This window comes from Pristiophorus japonicus, chromosome 7 (genome assembly GCF_044704955.1).
Source record: "Pristiophorus japonicus isolate sPriJap1 chromosome 7, sPriJap1.hap1, whole genome shotgun sequence".
Taxonomy (NCBI): domain Eukaryota; kingdom Metazoa; phylum Chordata; class Chondrichthyes; family Pristiophoridae; genus Pristiophorus; species Pristiophorus japonicus.
Genome location: NC_091983.1, coordinates 192,094,629 through 192,109,705, shown reverse-complemented (window position 1 = coordinate 192,109,705; position 15,077 = coordinate 192,094,629). Strand labels below are relative to the sequence as shown.

General features: G+C 43.1%; 1 protein-coding gene and 1 pseudogene across 1 annotated transcript in view; one reads left to right on the top strand and one right to left on the bottom strand.

Annotated features, from left to right (window-relative positions):
• Nucleotides 1-15,077, top strand: part of scml4 (Scm polycomb group protein like 4) — a 218,495-nt gene that overhangs the window by 76,240 nt on the left and 127,178 nt on the right. The gene's annotated exons all lie outside the window — the stretch shown is intronic.
• LOC139267582 (U2 spliceosomal RNA) lies at nucleotides 6,377-6,530 on the bottom strand (annotated as a pseudogene).

Below are 15,077 nucleotides of genomic sequence, written 5' to 3'. Positions count from 1 at the left end.
CTAGAGGAACTGGGGTTGTTTTCCTTGGAGCAGAGGAGTTTAAGGGGAGATTTATTCGAGGTATTCAAAATCATGAAGGATTTTGATGGAGTAAATAAGAAGCACCTGTTTCCAAAGGCAGAGGGATTGGTTAGCAGAAGACAGAGATAATGTAATTGGCAAAAGAACTAGAGGTGAGATGAGGAGAATTTTTTTTGCGCAGCAAGTTGTTATGATCTGGAATGCACAGCCTGAAAGGGTGGTGGACATTGATTCAATAATAACTTTCTAAAAGGAATTGGATAAATACTTGAAGGGGAACATTTTGCAGGGCTATAGGGAAATGGCAGGGGAATGGGACTAATTGTATAGCTGGTTCAAAGAGCCAGCACAGTCATGATGGGTCGAATAGCCTCTTTCACACTTCTCTGCATTAAATTTCATCTGCCATGCGTTGCCCATTTCACCAGTCTGGTTATGTCTTCCTTACTGTTTACTACAGTTCTGAGTTACCTGTCATCTGCAAACTTTAAAATTATGCCCACTATACCCAAGTCCAGATCATTAATATATATGAAAAGAGCAATGGTCCCAACACCAAACCCTGGGAGACATCACTGCACACGTCCCTCCAATCTGAAAAACAACCGTTCACCACTTCGAGCCTGCACCACCATACAATAAGATCATGGCTGATCATTCACCTCAGTACCCCTTTCCTGCTTTCTCTCCATACCCCTTGTTCCCTTTAGCCGTAAGGGCCATATGTAACTCCCTTTTGAATATAGCCAATGAACTGGCATCAACAACTCTCTGCGGTAGGGACTTTCACAGGTTAACAACTATAGAAACATAGAAAATAGATGCAAGAGTAGGCCATTCGGCCCTTCGAGCCTGCACCACCATGTGATACTTTATCAAACACGTTTTGAAAGTCCATATACACAACATCAACCGCTCTCATTAACTTTATCAAAGAACTTAATCAAGTTCGTCAAAATGCAATTTGCCTTTAAGAAATCTGTGCTGGCTTTCATTTATAAACCCATATTTTTCCAAGTGCCAATTAATTTTGTCTTGATTATTGTCTCTAAAAGTTTCCCCACTACTGACATTAGGCTGACTGGCCTGTAGTTGCTTGGTTTATCCCCCTCCCCTTTTTTGAACAGGAGTCCAACATTTGCAATTCTCTAGCCCTCTGGCCCCACTCCCACATCAAAGAAGGATTGTAAGATTGTAGTCAGAACCTCTGCAATTTCCACCCTTATTCTTTCAGCAACCTAGGATGCATACCATCAGGATCGTGAATTTTCTACTTTGAGCGCAGGAATTGTTTTGCAGCTACTACTCTGGTTGGGAGGGCTCATTCTACTCAGAAGCTTTGTGTTTCAAGTTGCCCTTTACAGTATATTCTACAATTATCTCATTTCTGAGAGCATTCTCAGTGAAGCTTTGAAAAAACATATTGTTACTTCACAATATCAAGTCTGCTATAAATATTTATCAAAGCACATACTTAATGTATGCCCACTTAACAAGAACATGGCGAAGTCTAAATCTAGTTGAAGCTTACTCAATTGATTGAAAAAAAGATCTCCGTGCACTGTTGTGTGAAATACAGTGTTTTGCACCCAGTGATTTCACATTAATTTCCTTGCCCTCTGTCAGTTACAGTTCAGACTTCATCACAAACATTTTTGAGCCCACAGTGAAAAGAAAGTTCCCTTAATCAAACCCATGAATTGAAACTCTTACACCTGCTGTGAGAGGCTAGCATGCTAAATTACTCCATCACTATGGGATATTGCACCGGAGAACACTTGGGATGGTCCACCATGGTCTCCAGTTTATTTTTAATGGCAGTAAATATAATAATGTCAGGCCTTCATGTTCATGTTAAAACTAATAGAAGAATTTACAAACCAGTTGATCTCCCATAGAAGTCCATATGAGAAGTCAAGATCAAGTACAGTCTTCAGGTGAAGTGAGGTAAGGGGGCGGGGGGAGCAATAATTGGAGAAGAGCACGCATATTGTAATTCAGTCCGCATTTTAAACTGACACATTCTGATCGATATTATTATACTACTTATAGTTTAGAAGCAAAACGTGTGCCAATTTGGGAAGCAGAGTAGAGTTGGTTGCAGCATAGGTTTCTCTAGTGCAGACTGAGGAGGTGGGAGTCACAAAGCAGAGGCATTGCAGAATGATACATTCAAGTAGGTAGTTCACGTTATAAATGCAGACAGGAATTTATAATGGAAAAAAATTGACAAGAAATATGAACAGGAAATATGGTTTTGTGGAATGGAATTGTGTACATTATATTAAGTGTAGATACAGAAGCAATAAGGAATAGCAAAATACAGGCAGAAACCATCATCATAGGCAGTCACTCGAAATCGAAGAAGACTTGCTTCCACTTTAAAAATTAGTTCTTAGGTGACTGAACAGTCCAATATGGGAATTAGAGTATTTGTCACAGTTGGGACAGACAGTCTTTGAAGGAAAGGGTGGGTGGGATTGGTTTGCTGTACGCTCTTTCCGCTGCCTGCGCTTGATTTCTGCATGCTCTCGACGATGAGACTCGAGGTGCTCAACGCCCTCCTGGATGCACTTCCTCTACTTAGGGCGGTCTTTGGCCAGGGACTCCCAGGTGTCAGTGGGGATGTTGCACTTTACCAAGGAGGCTTTGAGGGTGTCCTTGAAACATTTCCTCTGCCAGCAATGTGGTTGACTCTTAACTGCCCTCTGAAATGGCTGAGCAAGCCACTCAGCTGTAACAAAATCACAATGAAAAACAATAAGAGAATGAAACCGGATAGACCACTCAGCATTGACCTCGGCCCCAGCTAGGGCACGACATTGGCACACACAGCCCAGTCGACCCAGCAAAGTTCTCCTCACCAACATCTGGGGACTTGTGCCAAAATTAGGAGAGCTGTCCCACAGACTAGTGAAGCAACAGCCTAACATAGTTGTACTCACAGAATCATACCTTTCAGCCAATGTCCCAGACTCCTCCAGGGGTGGTGGCACAGTGGTATACAGTCGGGAGAGAGTGGCCCTGGGAGTCCTCAACATTGACTCCGGACCCCATGAAGTCTCATGGCTTCAGGTCAAGCATGGGCAAGGAAACCTCCTGCTGGTTACCACCTACCGCCCTCTGTCAGCTGATGAATCAGTCCTCCTCCATGTTGAACACCACTTGGAAGAAGCACTGAGGATAGAAAGGGCACAGAATGTACTCTGGGTGGGGGACTTCAATGTCCATCACCAAAAATGACTTGGTAGCACCACTACTGACTGAGCTGGCTGAGTCTTGAAGGACATAGTTGCCAGACTGAGCCTGTGGCAAGTGGTGAGAGAACCAACACAAAGGAAAAACCTACTTGACCTTGTTCTCACCAATTTACCTGTCGCAGATGCATCTGTCCATAACAGCATTGGTAGCAGTGACCACCACACAGTCATTGTGGAGACGAAGTCCCGTCTTCATTCTGAGGACACCCCCCATCGTGTTGTGTGCACTACCACTGTGCGAAATGGGATAGATTCAGAACAGATCTAGCAGCTCAAAACTTGGCATCCATGAGGCACTGTGGGCCATCAGCAGCAGCAGCAGAACAGTATTCCACCATAATCTGTAACCTCATGGCCCAGCATATCCCTCACTCTACCATTAGCATCAAGCCAGTGGATCAACCCTGGTTCAATGAGGAGTGTAGAAGAGCATGGCAGGAACAGCACCAGGCATACCTAAAAATGTGGTGCCAACCTGCGCAAGCTACAATACAGGACTACATGCATGCTAAACAGTGGAAGCAGCCTGCCATAGACAGGGCTAAGTGATCCCGCAATCAACGGATCAGACCAAAGCTCTGCAGTCCTGCCACATCCAGTCATGAATGATGGTGGACTATTCAACAACTAATGGGAGGAGGAGGCCCCATCCTCAATGATGGTAGAGCCTAGCACGTGAGTGCAAAGGACAAGGCTAAAGCGATTGCAACCATCTTCAGCCAGAAGTGCTGAATGGATTATCCATATCAGCCTCCTCCTGAGGTCTACACCATCACAGAAGCCAGTCTTCAGCCAATTCAATTCACTGGATATAGTAAAGGCTATGGGCCCAGACAACATCCCGGCTGTCATGCTGAAGACTTGTGCTCCAGAACTAGTCATGCCTCTAGCCAAGCTGTTCCAGTACAGCTACAACACTGGCAACAATCCAACAATATGGAAAACTGCCCAGTTATGTCCTGTCCACAAAAAGGACAAATCCATTCCGGCCAATTAGTGCCCCATCCGTCTACTTTCAATCATCAGTAAAATGATGGAAGGTGTCATCGACAGCTCTATCAAGTTGCACTTGCTCACCAATAACCTGCTCACTGATGCCCAGTTGGATTCTGCCACAACCACCTGGCCCCAACCCTCATTACAGCCTTGGTCCAAACATGGGCAAAAGAGTTGAATTCTAGAGGTGTGGTGAGAGTGACTGCCCTTGTTATCAAGGCAGCGTTTGACCAAGTGTGCATCAAGAAGCCCTAGTAAAACTGAATTCAATGGGAATCAGGGGGAAAATTCTCCACTGGCTGGACTTATACCTAGCACAAAGGAAGATGGTTGGAGGTCAATCATCACAGCCCCAGCACATCGCTGCAGGAATTCCTCAGGGCAGTGTCCTAGGCCCAACTATCTTCAACTGCTTTATTTATGACTTTCCCTCCATCATAAGGTCAGAAGTGGGGATGTTCATTGATGACTGCAGTGTGTTCAGTGCCATTCTCAACTCCTCAGATAATGAAGCAGTCCATATCCACTTGCAGCAAGACCTGCATGACATTCAGGCTTGGGCTGATAAGTGACAAGTAACATTCTCGCCACACAAGTGCCAGGAAATGACAATCTCCAACAAGTGAGAGTCTAACCACCAGCCCTTGACATTTAACAGCATTACCATCGCCGAATCCCCCACCATCAACATCCTGGGGGTCACCATTGACCAGAAACTTAACTGGACCAGCTACATAAATACTGTGGCAACAAGAGCAGGTCAGAGGCTGGGTATTCTGCGGCGAGTGTCTCACCTCCAGACTCCCCAAAGCCTTTCCACCATCTCAAGGTGCAAGTCAGGAGTGTGATGGAATACTCTCCACTTGCCTGGATGAGTCATCATCTTCATCATCATCATGATGGATGAGTGTAGTTCCAACACTCAAGAAGCTCAACACAATCCAAACCAAAGTAGCCCACTTGATTGGCACCCCATCCACCACCTTAAACATTCACTTGCTCCACCATAGGCATACAGTGACTGCAGTGTGTACCATCTACAAGATGCACTGCAGCAACTTCCAAGGCTTCTTCGGCAGCATCTCCCAAACCCATGACCTCTACCAGAAAGACAAAGAGAGAAGGCACTTGGGAACACCATCACTTCCACATTGCCCTCCTAATTACACACCATCCTGACTTGGAAGTATAACCGCTGTTCCTTCATCGTCACTGGGTCTAAATCATGGAACTCCCTCCCTAATAGCACTGTAGGAGTACCTTCACCACACAGACTGTAGTGGTTCAAGAAGGTGGCTCACCAGCACCTTCTCAAGGGCAATCAGGGATGGGCAATAAATGCTGGCCTTGCCAGCGACACCCACATCCCATGAACGAATAAAATAAAAATACGGAGAAAACAGTTAACATTAGAATCAATCCACAAGAATTTAAAATTTCCTCTTTAGTATATATATTTTTTACACAGTTCAATAATAAGAACTTAAGAAATAGCCCCTCGAGCCTGCTCCGTCATTTAACAAGATCATGGCTGATCTTCTACCTCAACTCCACCTTCCCGCACTGTCCCCACATTCCTTGGTTCCTTTAGTACAATTTGTGAGTCTTTGGATTAAAAAGACTTCCTTATGCAATGACACGTGTGGACAATGTGAAAGTCTTGCCCATAGCACAGAGCCCTGCTGTACGTAGACTGAACTAAAGATCACAGGAAAAACCCATAGCTCTTATACAATCACTGGGACTCGCAAGGACAGGTTTCATTACCCAAGATCACAGACACTATACAAAGAGCTGTTGCACAACGTAATGAGAAAATTGACACACATTACCTGAGCCTCACATCCACGGAGGTCATATTTTATGCTAAATTTTTAGAGCAAAGCACCCTTTAGCTGGTAAATGACCAGATCAATCAATTTGGCCTGTTCTCCCATACACTGTCCCCATTATTAACCCTGGCTATTTCAAAACCGTAAATAACCTATAACATGGAAATATTCCTTTTTTTTTTAAATCCAATTTCGTTCCAGATCAACTCTAACGCCAAAGATCACTTTGCGCCAATGTGTTTGATCTTAGGCCAAAAGACCGAGAGGCGAAGTTGCACCGTTCCTGGAAATATTGCAATACTAGGTCGGTGCATGGAGTGGACGGGGCATGCCCCTGATCCAGCTCCCTGTCCAAAAATCAATTCAATATCATGTCCCCATAGGGATAAGAACAGATATTCCTTGTTAACGCAGAAAACATCACTTGGAAAAGTAGATGATACTTGCCTGAAGCCAACCAAAGAAGGAAGACGCAACCACACCAGCTCCTCTTTTGGATAAATATTGTGCAGTTTGCTCCTCCTAATTCAAAGCTGCTTAATTCAAATTACCCCATAATTATGCGCGAAGGGCGATCCCATCTTTCTGCGCTGTTTACAATGCTTAATTCATTTTTTTAGTGTAAAAGATTACCTTGAATTATCATGAGTAAACTTTGGTCTCCTTTTTAAATTGAGAAGCCAAGGTGAAGCGCCAAGGCCCATAGTGCAGGACACCACCGAGATACAAATCCGTTCAATAACAATGAGATGAATCAAGAAGCAGTAGCCAGATCTTGCGAAGCTCGGGTTTTAAAACCCTGTAGATTGTTGGCGCCAGGATAGAGTGACAGGGCGGGGGGGCGGGAGCCAGTGTTGGGTAAAGAGTTTCATGGTCTTCAAGCTCTGGAAAGAATGAACCAGTAACCAGTGGGGTGCCGCAGGGATCAGTGCTGGGACCCCAACTATTTACAATCTATATTAACTGTTATGTAGGCAACACCTTGTAACCAGCATTCTACCGCCACCAGAGGGCGCATCTGTTGGAGTCCCAAGGGATTGCAGCATCCCTTGGGAGCACTGCATATAAGCAGGCCTCCCATGCTGTGCCGCCATTCTGGAGTCAGAATAAAGAGACTAAGATCACACTTACTCAAGTCTACAGTACTCAGTCACATTGCTTTATTTGAGACATAACATTAATGACTTGGAGGAAGGGACTGAGTGTAACGTAGCTGACGATACAAAGATGGGAGGACGAGCAATGTGTGAGGAGGACACACAAAATCGGCAAAAGGACATAGACAGGCTAAGTGAGTGGGCAAAAATTTGGCAGATGGAGTATAATATTGGAAAGTGTGAGGTCATGCACTTTGGCAGAAAAAATCAAAGAGCAAGTTATTATTTAAATGGAGAAAGATTGCAAAGTGCTGCAGTACAGCAGGACCTGGGGGTACTTGTGCATGAAACACAAAAGGTTAGTATGCAGGTACAGCAAGTGATCAGGAAGGCCAATGGAATCTTGGCCTTTATTGCAAAGGGGATGGAGTATAAAAGCAGGGAAGTCTTGCTACAGTTGTGCCGGGTATTGGTGAGGCCACACCTGGAATACTGCATGCAGTTTTTGTTTCCAAAGCAAGTACATCCTTTACGAAAGGACATAGTTGTTTTGGAGGCAGTTCAGAGAAGGTTCATAAGGTTGATTCCAGAGATGAGGGGATTGACTTATGAGGAAAGGTTTAATAGGTTGGGCCTTTACTCATTGGAATTCAGAAGAGTGAGAGGTGATCTTATCGAAGTGTATAAGATTATGAGGGGGCTTGACAAGGTGGATGTAGAGAGGATGTTTCCAGTGATAGGGAAGACTAGAACTAGAGGGCATAATCTTAGTTTTAAATGGCGGCCCGTTATTCTAAGATGAAGAGAAATTTCTTCTGAGGTTTGTGGATCTGTGGAATTTGCTGCCTCAGAGAGCTGTGGAAGCTGAGACATTGAATAAATTTGAGACAGAAATAGACAGTTTCTTAATAAGGGAATAAGGGGTTATGGAGAGCGGGCAGGGAAGTGGACCTGAGTCCATGATCGGATCAGCCATGATCGTAGTAAATGGCAGAGCAGGCTCAAGGGGCCGTATGGCCTTCTCTTGCTTCTATTTCTTACGTTCTTATGTTCTTCTAAGTGATGGTGCAGTGAGTCTTGATTTGAACATATTGGGTATGCAGACAATCCTAAGTCTGAGGGATATTTTCAATTTCATTCCAGGAGCCTTAACAAGAGAGAAATAAAACACATACTTTTGAAGTATTACAGAAGATTAAAGAAAGATAATGAGCATTGGCCTACTTACCTCAGGTGGTGATAATGTGACATATAGAATTTGCTGGAGCGGGGTATCTAATAATAGTTAGACTTGTTCCTGGATGCTTGCTCAAAAATGTTTTGTCCACAATGTTGCTGGAAGTGCAAGCTGATAACGACGCGATGAGGGCAACAGGGCATGTGGGACCTAGGTGAACCACGGGACAAACAATGTATCTCCTTAACCAATGAGATTAAAGGATTGAGAAATAAACAGAGGAAGGACTGAGAATGAAGTTTGAATTAGAGCGGGTGAATTCAATTACAAATCAGATACAGAAGGAGAAGAAAGAGATGTAAAGAAAGATTGGATTACGAGAGAGGGAAAACAGAGCCAAGAAGAATTAGTAAGAAAAAAGTAAAAATTTTATATTTTTAAAATCTCCAACAACAATTCACAACCTGAAGGAATGAGACGCCACACATTTAATTGTTCACTTTCTAGGATGTTGATTGGCAGCCATTAACGATTATCATACTGTTAAAAGGGTACTTGCTCTGTTAATTACTAGATTTAACTTTATGTGGCACATTTAATAGGCAATTAATATGCAAATACACCAACTTCATCAAAATCACAGGGAGGTTAACAACAACAATATGTATTTATATAGCGCCTTTAACATTGTTAAACATCCCAAGTTGCTTCACAGGAATATTATGAGATAAAAAATTTGACACTGAGCCGCATAAGTAGAAATTTGGTCAAAGATGTAGGCTTTAAGGAGTGTCTTGAAAAAGGAAAGAGAGGTAGCGAGGCGGAGAGTTTTAGGCAAGGATTTTTAGAGCCTAGGCAACAGAAGGTACAGCCACTAATGGTTGAGTGATTATAATCAGGGATGCTCAAGAAGGCAGAATTCGAGGAGTGCAGACTTCTCAGGGGCTTGTGGGGCTGGAGGAGATTACAGAGATAGGGAGGGGTGAGGCCATGGAGATATTTGAAAATAAGGATGAGAATTTTGAAATCGAGGTGTTGTTTATCGGAAGCCAATGTAGGTCACCGAGCACAGGGGTGATGGGTGAGCGGGATTTGGTGTGAGTTTGGACATGGGCAGCTGACTTTTGGATCACCTCTAGTTTACGTTGGGGTGAGATGCTGTTTTTGCAAAGCTAACGGCGGAGTGCAGTAAATCGGATAGAAACTTGTGGCAATTTGCAATTCACAGGGTATCTCTTCCTCGCCATGAGCTGTTGGCTGATTTGTGCATTAATAATGGCATGCGTCATTCACAAGCTGTTATTTTCTCAGCAAAATCTGGGCCATGGTCTTCTGTGCAGTTCATAGGGAAACATTTGTTGGTTAGCACATGATTTACTCTGCAACACAGAGTTTAGACAAAGAATCCATTCTGTTATAATGCAACAACCATAACTCTGTGCAAATGGTATTTCATAGTTGTTATTTTGTGGCTAAACAATGCGGTCTATGATATAAAATAGGTTTTGCATCATTCTTCATTTGATCAGACTAAAACCGTAGTGAGATCAGTTAAGATCAAATCCTACATAAAATAACTCTCAACGAGTATGAATTTGAAGAGTTTTAAATATATATATATATATTTATACCGTACATATAATAGGGGTGAATTTTCTACTTCATGATTCCAGCAATGTTGCTTGCATACAAGGTCAGAAAGCTACTGTGCATGATATTTAAGCCTTTAATTTGGATTTCCAGAAGGCATTCGATAAGGTGCCACTGTTGTGCAGTGTACATCCAAATTTCTGATATAGACTCCTGGCAGCTGAAGCCCCCCGCTGGTAGCGTGAAGTTAGGAAAATTACCTATAATATGTATATATAAATATGATAGTGGGTTCTTAGCTGAGACATTTATTCATATTTTAAATGTACATGATAAAACAAAACTGATACTACATACTTAAGTAGATGCTTTATTTTTTACAAGTCATCTGTCATTTTAATATAAAACACATAAGCCATTTAATGCAGATTAGCATGTATAAATTGTCAGAACATCACCGCACTATAATTGGAGCAACTAAAAAAGCTAAAGCTGTAAATCTCAGCTGTGAGGACATGTAATATATTTAGTCAACAACAACAACTTGTATTTATATAGCACCTTTAATGTAGTGAAACATACCACGGCGCTTCATAGAGTATTGTGAGACAAATATTTGGCACCGAGCCACATGAGAAATTAGGGCAGGAGCTTGGTCAAGGAGGTCGGTTTTAAGAAGTGTTTTAAAGGAGTAGAGAGAGGTGGAGAGGTTTAGGCAACAGAAGGCACGGCCATCAATGGTTGAGCAATTATAATCTGGGATGCTCAAGAAGGCAGAATTAGAGGAGCACAGACATCTCGGAGTTATGGGGCTGGAGTCTTTATACAGAGATAGGGAGGGATGAGGCCATGGAGGGATTTGAAAACAAGGATGAGAATTTTGAAATCGAGGCATTGCTTAAACGGGAGCCAATGTAGGTCAGCGAGCACAGGGGTGATGGGTGATTGGGACTTGGGGAGAGGGATGGAGTCAGTGTCTAGAGAATGGAGTTTGTGGTGGGGACCAAAAACAATGGCTTTGGTCTTTCCAATATTCAATTGGAGAAAATTTCTACTCATCGGACAAGCAGTCTGACAATTTAGAGACCGAGAAGGGGTCGAGAGAAGTTGTAGCGAGGTAAAGCTGGGTGATATCAGTGTACATGTGGAAACTGATGCTGTGTTTTTGGATAATGTCGCCAAGGAGCAACATGTAGATGAGAAATAGGAGGGGACCAAGGATAGATCCTTGGGGGACACCAGAGGTAATGACGTGGGGGTGTACACACTCATATAATGTGGACCATGATTGTTTTTTTATACACACAGCGCAAGTAGCACCAAAGGTATTCAGTGGCCTAAGTATTTTAAGAAACATATATAGAATCATGGAAATTACAGCATAGGAGGTCATTTTGCCCATTGAATCTATACTGGTGCCAACTGTTCAACTGGAGCTATCTACTTTAATCCCATTTCTTGCCTTTTTCCTGTATCCTTTTATATTATTCATTTTAAAGTACTTATCGAATTCCCTTTTAAATTATGTTATAATCTCTGCCTCAATAGCTGCTTGCAGTAAAGTATTCCATCTCTCATTCTAATGCATCTTCACTATATCCTTTCCATGGCTTTGATATATTTTCTATAATGAAATGTAGGTATGGTAGTGCAATAGTCATGTTACTGGCTGAGTAACCCAGAATCTGAATTAATAATTTTGAAAATGTAAGTTTAAATCCCACCATGGGAGTTTGAAAATTTGAATTCAGTTTAAAAAATAAATCTGGATGTTTAAAAATAAATAAATAAATAAAAGCTGGTACCAGTGGAAAATGTGTCTACGAAACTATCGGATTGTCCTAAAAACCTAACGAGTTCAGTAATGTCCTCTAGGGAAGGGAACCTGCCATCCTTACCCGGTCTGGTTTATATGTGATTCCAGCCCCACACCACGGTGGTTAACTCTTAACTATCTGAAGTGGCTGAGCAAGCCACTCAGCTTTATCAGATTAGGGGAACTAGGGAGAGGCAATAAATTCTGGCCTTGCCAGTGATGCCCACATTTCAAGAACAAATACAAAACTAAAAGTGTATGCGATACACTAACTCTGGCTGAAAAAATGTGTTGTTCAAATTCAATGTCAATTCCTTGCTTTTATATTCAATGCTCTATGTATAAAACTCAGAATCCAATTTGCCTTTTTTATTGCCATGTCTATCTGCACTTCCACCTTTAAAGATCTATGAATCTGCTCCTCCATTCTATGAAGAATCCATTAGGGTATACAGGCACTTCATTTCACTGCATAAACCACAAATGTAACGCCCCTATTTAAAAAAGGAGGCAGACAAAAAGCAGGAAACTATAGACCACTTAGCCTAACATCTGTCGTTGGGAAAATGCTGGAGTCCATTATTAAGGAAGCAGTAGCGAGTCATTTGGAAAAGCATAATTCAATCAAGCAGAGTCAGCATGGTTTTGTGAAAAGGAAATCATATTTGACACATTTGCTGGAGATCTTTGAGGATGTAACAAGCAGGGTGGATAAGGGGGAACCAGTGGATGTGGTGTATTTGGATTTCTAGACGGCATTCGATAAGGTGCCACATAATAGGTTACTGCACAAGATAAAAACTCACGGGGCTGGGGCTAATATATTAGTCTAGTAATATATGGATAGAGGATTGGCTAACTAACAGAAAACAGAGCATCGGGATAAATGGGTCATTTTCCGGTTGGCAAACAATGATTAGTGGGGTGCCGCAGGGATCAGTGTTACGTCCTCAACTATTTACAATCTATATTAATGACTTGGATGAAGGGACCGAGTGTAATGTAGCCAAGTTTGGCGATGATACAAAGATGGGTGGGAAAGCAAATTGTGAGGACACAAAAAATCTGCAAAAGGATATAGACAGTCTAAGTGAGTGAGCAAAAATTTGGCAGAGGGAGTATAATGTGGTAAAATGTGAGGTTATCCACTTTGGCAGTAAAAATAGAAAAGCAAATTATAATTTAAATGGAGAAAAATTGCAAAGTGCTGCAGTACAGAGGGACCTAGGGTCTTTATGCATGAAACACAAAACGATAGTGTTATATATGTAAACTTGTATATACTCTGTACAGCCAGCAGAGAGCTCATCCCTGGAGTCCCAAGGGATCCCATAATCCCTTGGGAGCACAGGTATTTAAGGAGGCCTCACAGGTTGGAGAGGCACTCTGGAGACCTGCAATAAAAGACTAAGGTCACACGTTACTTTGAGCTCTGTGTTCAGTCTGACTCTTTCTCCATACATAACAACTGGCGATGAGATACAGATAGCGAACCCAAAGATGCAGAGAATGGTGGGCATCCTGGAGAAATTTTCGGAGGGAGATGATTGGGAAACTTTTGTGGAGCGACTCGACTAGTACTTCGTTGCCAACGAGCTAGATGGGGAAGAAAATGCTGCCAAACGAAGGGTGATCCTCCTCACCGTCTGTGGGGCACCAATGTATGGCCTCATGAAGAATCTGCTTACTCCAGCGAAACCCACGGAGAAATCGTATGATGATTTGTGCGCACTGGTCCAAGAGCATTTGAACCCGAAGGAAAGTGTTCTGATGGTGACGTATCGGTTCTACACCTACAAAAGGTCTGAAGGCCAAGAAGTGGCAATTTATGTCGCCGAGCTAAGACGCCTTGCAGGACATTGCGAATTTGAAGGACATTTAGAGCACATGCTCAGAGACTTTTCTGTACTTGGCATTGGCCACAAAACCATACTTCGCAAACTTTTAACTGTAGAGACCCCAACCTTGAGTAAGGCCATAGCGATAGCCCAGGCGTTCATTGCCACCAGTGACAATACTAAGCAAATCTCTCAGCACACAAGTGCTGCTGCAAATACTGTGAACAAAGTGATGTTTTCAAATCGTAACATACAGGGCAGGTCATACATGCCTGCAACTGCATGTCCGCAGATGTCTGAGTCCACCATCAAGGATGATGAATGCAAGGCCATTAACACCTTGTTGGCGCTGCGGGGGTGATCATCGTTTCCATTCATGCCGATTCAAAGGGTACGTTTGCAAGGGCTGTGGAACAATGGGACACCTCCAACATATGTGCAGATCCTGTTAAACCTGCAAACCACCATGTTGCAGAGGAGGACAGATCCACGGAGGATCACGACGAACCAGAGCCTCAGACCGAGGAGGTGCACACATTCACCACGAATTGTCCCCCGATAATGCTAAATGTTGAACTAAATGGACTCCCAGTGTCAATGGAGCTAGAAACGGGAGCGAGCTAGTCCATCATGGACAAAAAGACTTTCGAAAGATTATGGTGCAGCAAGGCCTCAAGGCCAGTCTTAACTCCAATTAGTACGAAACTAAGAACTTTACACAAAAAAAACTGATTTCCGTAATCGGCAGTGCTACCATAAAGGTCTCCTACGATGGAGCGGTGCACAAGCTACCACTCTGGGTGGTACCGGGCGATGGTCCCACCCTGCTTGGCAGGTGCCGGCTGGGAAAGATACGTTGGAACTGGGATGACATCCGAGCACTATTACCCGCTGACGACACTTCATGTGCCCAGGTCTTAAACAAGTTCCCTTCGCTGTTTGAACCAGGCATCGGGAAATTCCAAGGAGCAAAAGTGCAGATCCACCTAATTCTTATTGAAACATATAAGATAATTAGAGGGCTCGACAAGGTGGATGCAGAGAGGATATTTCCACTCATAGGGGAAACTAAAACTAGGGGATATAGTCTCAGAATAAGGGGCCACCCATTTATAACTGAGATGATGAGAAATTTCTTCTCTGAGGGATGTAAATCTGTGGAATTCTCTGCCCCAGAGAGCTGTGGAGGCTGGGCCATTGAATATATTTAAGGTGGAGATAGACAGATTTTTGAGCGATAAGGGAGTAAAGGGTTATGGGGAGCGGGCAGGGAAGTGGAGCTGAATCCATGATCAAATCAGCCATGATCTTATTAAATGGCGGAGCATGTTCGAGGGGCCAGGTGACCTACTCCTGCTCCTATTTCTTATGTTCTTATGTTCACTGTTCTTTTTCCAAAAATGTACTTCACGTTTCTCGGCAGTGATCTGCATCCACCGCTAACCTCTCT